Here is a 6,000-nt window from a genome sequence, read left to right on the forward strand (position 1 = left end):
CTGTCCTCTCGGTAGCCTTGAGGTTTTTTTTGTCCCCACATACCACACTGAAAAGGTTCACATTCTGTGCATTTGGTCAGTGTGAGACGTGTGTAGTCTAGCATTCGCATTCGGTCAATCTTAGCACACCATCTCGAACTGACCCTAAATTGACCTCACGGTGATGCCGAAGGGCTGGAGATTTTAGATGAATGTTTGGTGGTGGGAATATTTTTTTCCTACTCGTTTGCTTCCCCATCACTAAATTGAGTGTCCAATGCCCGGACCGGAAGCCGTTGAAACTGGACACACAAATCCTCCTTTTCTTTCACAAACACACAGAAATTCACACGTTCGTTTTTCCTTGTAGACACGATGAAAAAAAGGAAAAAAAAAACAGTGGAAATCTGGGAAAATTTTTATTTCAACACTGTCGAAACAAAGTAATTTATTTGCTTAGGAGGATTTATAGCCTGCAAGCCACTTCGAATCTAACCGGTAAACCTGGTCCTGATTGTTCCCATCTCTCAAGGCAAAATAACCCCATGGACAGTGAGAAAATATATATAAACGAAAACTACCGGAATCGCTTCACTGCCAGTGTTGAGCAGAATGAGGCTAACAAAAATTAAACAGAATTTTCTCCGAACTAGTCAGTTGCAAAAAGTAGTTCAGCAACGACAGAAAAAAAAGAAAAAATTGGCAACTATCCTGGCTCACAGCAGGAAGAGATACAAAAAAGCCAGTCTAAAGAAAAACCGATTACCATAATGTATTTTTTCGATTTCCCTTTCAGTAGCTGAAAATAAAACACACATAAAAAATGAATAAAAACATTGGATAGGTCATCTAAAGTGGTTTATGAGTGGTTTTTTTTTCAATGCAAATCGTCCACATTTGGATGCTGCACATTTGGCTAAATGGCAAAGGAAGGTTAACCAATTGAAAATTCATTTCCTTCTCATGCTTGTACGTCATTCGATATCCAGTGTGGTGGTCTTCTGTATATTTCATCTATTTTATACAGTTTATCTTTTTTCGAAAAATCTTTTTCATACTATTTTAGATGACAAGTTAGTCACACTCGCTAGCACAATTTGAATGTATTCTAAAGGGTATTAATCGTGTTATACAGGGATTAATTACATGTCAAAAATATTAATTATGTCATGAACACATATCGAGTTAGAGTACCGGAAAACTTATATAAATATAATAATAAGAAGCGTGATTTTTAAGTATAACATAAGAATTTTACTAAAAGAATATATCTGTCTGTTTGCATGTTTACGATTATTTAATAATAATTTAAATAAAATGCAAAGATAGTTGTCTAACAGTCTACGTTTAAAGCACATTTCTATTCCAGAACTGTACAAAACAAATATTTTTCCATGTCGGAAGACCTCTAACCTTTTTTTAACCTTATCACCTGATCTTTGACGTCATTGACTCTCTCCTGACGCTGGGAACAACTACCTGGGCAAACAACTACCTGAAGCAAAGTTTTGATAGTTACGCGTAACCCTACTGAATCACGTAGTTTTCAGAATTTAATTCAGTAGTAGTATTAGTATTAGTTGGGTCGGTCCAGTGGTGTATGTGATAAACGGTGCCGGTTCTAAACGACAGGATAGGGGATCAATTCCCATCCGCACCGTTCCCGAAATTCCCTTGATTCCCGTTGTTCCCGTAACAAAGACTGATTCTCCGGTTACGTGGTTAAAACAAGTCTAGTAAAACAGAAATGGCCGGCATGACCTTAGTGGTCGTTAACAAAAGAAGAATATGAGTATTAGTAGTGAAATATAAGAATAAAAACAAAAGGTTAGAAATAGAAGTAGGATAATAAGCAGAAATATACGAGAACAATGAGGAAAAAGAAGATGTTAAAGAAAATGGACAATGAAATGTATGTAAGTAAAGTAAAAAAGGATTAAAATTCATGGTCGTGGAAGAAACAGAGCTTGTTTCAACACAAATTTGTTTGGGATGCTTTTCCCTTAAACATCGTATAATATCTTATATTTTGTAATAGAAAAAAACTAGTTCGTGATAATACATACATCCTCTTTTTTGTAGTTTGCAGTAAGACATATTTAAAACTTCTATTAATTGTTTTAAATAAATAGAAGATATTCAGGCACACGAGTTTTGATTAAATATCTTTACATTTAGTAAATTTTGATAGCAGAGATTTTGATTTGACAATTTTTTCTTTTAGCAGAGTTTTTCAATATTTAGTCATGATTGAAGGGAATTATTAATTAATCTTCTTTTGGAAACACAAATTTATGTTAATTTTCACACACGAGCTCTACACCAAACATCTTGATAACAAATATTGACATTATCCAGCATTTCTTGGTAGATAAGGAACATTAAGCAAGCCACTTATCGATAGTTGAAACGCACTTGTGTGTTGAATTGGAAAAGGACCATTTGAAAAGGATCCGTACCATCCACTCCTCTGGATCGTTTATTAATAAACGCACACCGTCTGTCCTGTACTGCAACCACCGCGTCCTCTCCAGTAAGGCTCCGATGCAAGACATGAATTTATATTACCGCTTATGTTGTGGTGGCTATGGTCGTCGAATTGTTGTTGTTGATTGCAATTGCTGATTGAGTTGATCAAAGCGAATACCGCTCTGTGCGTGTGCAGTTCCTTTCACCATGTGGTACGATTCGTTGCATTCCCGCCTTGCTACTTCTAGTTTGTCATTAAACCAGATGGCCAATGAGCGGGGGAAAGCCGGAGACGGAGAGAATCTTTTGAAATTCAACTCTTGCAAAGCCAAACATCGATTTAATTTACCTTCCGCTTTGCCTTTAGGTGTCCAAATCTCGGTACCTTGACTGTTGGCATTAGGATGCAACACTCGCATTTGCTGGCGCGGTACCCTTCCGCACTGGGCAGCAACGGCAAAGCCAACAAAGTTATAATTAATATTCATTTCGTTTGATCCAATCCAAGTGCCAATGTACGGTTTGTTGCAAACTGCAAGCCATCGTCTGTTCGCGGCTTTCATCATGAACAATTCTTGGACCTGACCTATGGGAGATGCTTGAAACGGAAACCACTCATGCTCAACGTTAGAGTCGAGCTAGCGTTGATCCGGCTTCTTCCGCTTAGATGGCCATTTGTGCGTGCGGCTATGAGTTTCGGCCGTGCCATTTCGAGTGCTTCGAGAAGGTAGAGAAATTTCATCCATTCGGTTGTAACATGGCAGTTCGCAATAATCTGCCACAATGGTTTACCATGCTGTTATCATTTGGTCTGCTTACCAGGACATGTGCTAGTGCTCTCAAAATCACATTATTTCAGTGATTTCAATTAACATTTTGATCGCTAATTCCGATTTTGGTTCATCTTAAAGAGCTTATATGAGAAAAATGAGTTAGAAAAAATTTATTTCAACGTTATCACTATACAAAATAGCAAGAATCAGTTTAATTTAATCTATTTTCATTTACTCACAGATTATCAATCCAAAAGATGCATCAATGCATGTACAGTGTCGGGTGGATTAGTGATATGCGAAGCAAGATAAAATCGTTCCGCTTTTGTATCTCCTTTCCCTATTTTCATTGGTTTTTTTTAATTCAACCCAGCAGAAATTCAACTACAAACTAATTCGTAATCAATTATGCATCGATTGTTTCCGTTTCGCTACCCGAAACGATGCACTTAGGCAAGGGAGCGCAAGCGGTTGTTAAGGAGCTGTAAGTAAATTTACTCTCAATATGCAAACTCTTCGATGCAAATAGGAGGAGCAGCAGCAGCAAACAAAAAGTGCACGACACACAATCCGGAATGCATTTAAATTGATTACCCGATACATTTTGCCCCAGCGGTATGTCGCCCAACGAAGCAACGGTAAAACTTTTTCGCATAATTATTTCACACCGATTTCATTTGCAAAAGTGCATCGGAAATAGGTTTGTTGTTCGGATTAATTTCGCTAATTCGTGCTAGTTTGTCGTCGAGTAAGTTTGTATAAGCATTCTAATGGTTCCGGTTCGATGAAATAACGGTCGTAAATTAAAACACAAAACCGTCCGGTCGACGAAAGCTTGCCTGTCTAAATTACATTTTGTAAATCCCATTCCTGCTTGACGACGCTTACCGTCGCGGGCTTAAGATTGGTCAATTCAATTTGCCAAGACGGGCCCTTATGGTGAAGGAAATTTTAATGAAACCTGTCCAATTCACAATGGTGACCCTTTTCAAAACCTTTCTTAGTAGCCTGGTACAGGGAAGAATTTCACCCGGTTGGGGTTTCGAGTTGGGAACAATCTTTCCCACCTGTCACTCACTATTGGGTATGGTTTTTGATGATGTTTCAGGTAGCACTTAATGTAAGGATGTCTGCTTTCTGATTAGAATATTGTGTTTTTTTCAGGTTTTTTTATGTAATAAAAACCATAGCATTTGTGATATACTAAAAATAAATTAAAATAAGACATGAATGGATGTTGTAATATGATAATTAGTTATCTATCAGCTTGACAAATTTGTCTTATGACTCGAGTACAGCTAAAAAATCCTTGAATACCTTTGAATACATTAAATACCACTGTAAAAAAATTAAATTATTATGAAATGAAGCAAGATTATTCGAACCTGAAACTTTTTCGTTATTTGATCTTAATTTTCTAATGGGTTCATAAATTGCTTGATATCATGATTTCGAACAATATTTAATGACTCATAAATTTATGTTTCACTGTAATAAAAACTGTAATAAAAACTACTTCTGTAATCAATAAAGAATAAGTTTACTTACATGAAGAGAAATTAGAAGATTATTAAAGGTACAACGAAATTTGTCGAGGGATTGGAAGGATAATCCACAATCTTATGGAAGGAACCTTTTTCGATTCTGAAAAATTAAAGGAATAAATATAATTGTTAATCATTACTAAAAAATGTAGTAATTTCAAGCGTCCTAATTAAGAGTAGCATTTGTAATGTAATGAATTTTTTTTTGCATTATTAAAATGAAATAAAAATCAGTCAAGTGAAATTATACAACAGAAACGGATGAATGTCATTTACAGAACATTTTGAAAACCCTTTGAATTGATTATGTTTTTTCACTTGGCAACATTCACACTATGCACCAAATGAATGTCGACGATTTATGGCAACGTATACAAAAAAAGATATTTTTTTTGACTAAGTAAGCTTTAATGAGAATGAGCAAATGGATTTCTTTTCAAGCATTTTTAAAGTATCATACATGAACATTTTTATCACAACGTACTATTGTCTACTGGAATGAGATTCGTCTGCTCTTCAAAACTGTCAAACGCAGCAGCAACAATTGCATGTAGTCAAATGACCATACTCATGGAAATAATGACTCGTGATCACATGGAGAATCAAATGAGAAAAATAAATTATTGTGCCGATTACTAACAGCGTATCCTTCCCGTACCTCTGTTCCATCGATGTAGCATCCTATTAATGACAGCGCGAACTAGCTTTCACGGATAGTAAACTAAGTAAAAAATGGGTAGTCCAAAAACAAAACAAAAAAACATTGTCCAACAACGTGAAATGAACAACATAATTGCATTACTTTCGCATTTTTTTTAATCACATCAGAGTATTGCCCCATGTGGAAATGTAGAAATGATTTTAATACGATGGTTGATAGATGATAACAACAAACAACATTTGCAGTCGAGTTTTCAACTAAGGGGTGACTGTAATCGAAGTGAAACACAGCTTTACCACTCTTTGAACACTAATTAGAAGCGCTTTTGTTTGGTGTGTACGTATTTTATGCTTCGATGTTTGAATTGATGAATTTTTTTAATACCAACGCTCGAACAAACTCGACTGAACCAATTAGCAGTAATCGATCGATTTAAATTGAGTTGAATTGTTTGGGTCGAGAACATAATTCGTGTGACGGTAATTTCTATACTTTAGTGCGCAAAGTGTTTTGGAGCCTTTTAATGTGTTGCTTACATGAAAGGCCAATTTGAAATCAATTGACAAAGGAAACA

The 6,000-nt window shown here is 35.9% G+C and overlaps 1 protein-coding gene across 1 annotated transcript in view; it reads right to left on the reverse strand.

The window, feature by feature from the left end:
* LOC125767626 (semaphorin-2A-like) overlaps positions 1–4,788 on the reverse strand; it is a 423,238-nt gene extending 418,450 nt beyond the window's left edge. Inside the window, exon 1 of the mRNA XM_049434409.1 lies at positions 4,770–4,788. The gene's annotated coding sequence lies outside the window, so the exon portion shown is untranslated. The remainder of the gene's footprint in view (positions 1–4,769) is intronic.
* Between the last annotated feature and the right edge of the window lie 1,212 nt (positions 4,789–6,000).

The sequence above is a fragment of the Anopheles funestus genome, chromosome 3RL (assembly GCF_943734845.2).
Source record: "Anopheles funestus chromosome 3RL, idAnoFuneDA-416_04, whole genome shotgun sequence".
NCBI lineage: Eukaryota > Metazoa > Arthropoda > Insecta > Diptera > Culicidae > Anopheles > Anopheles funestus.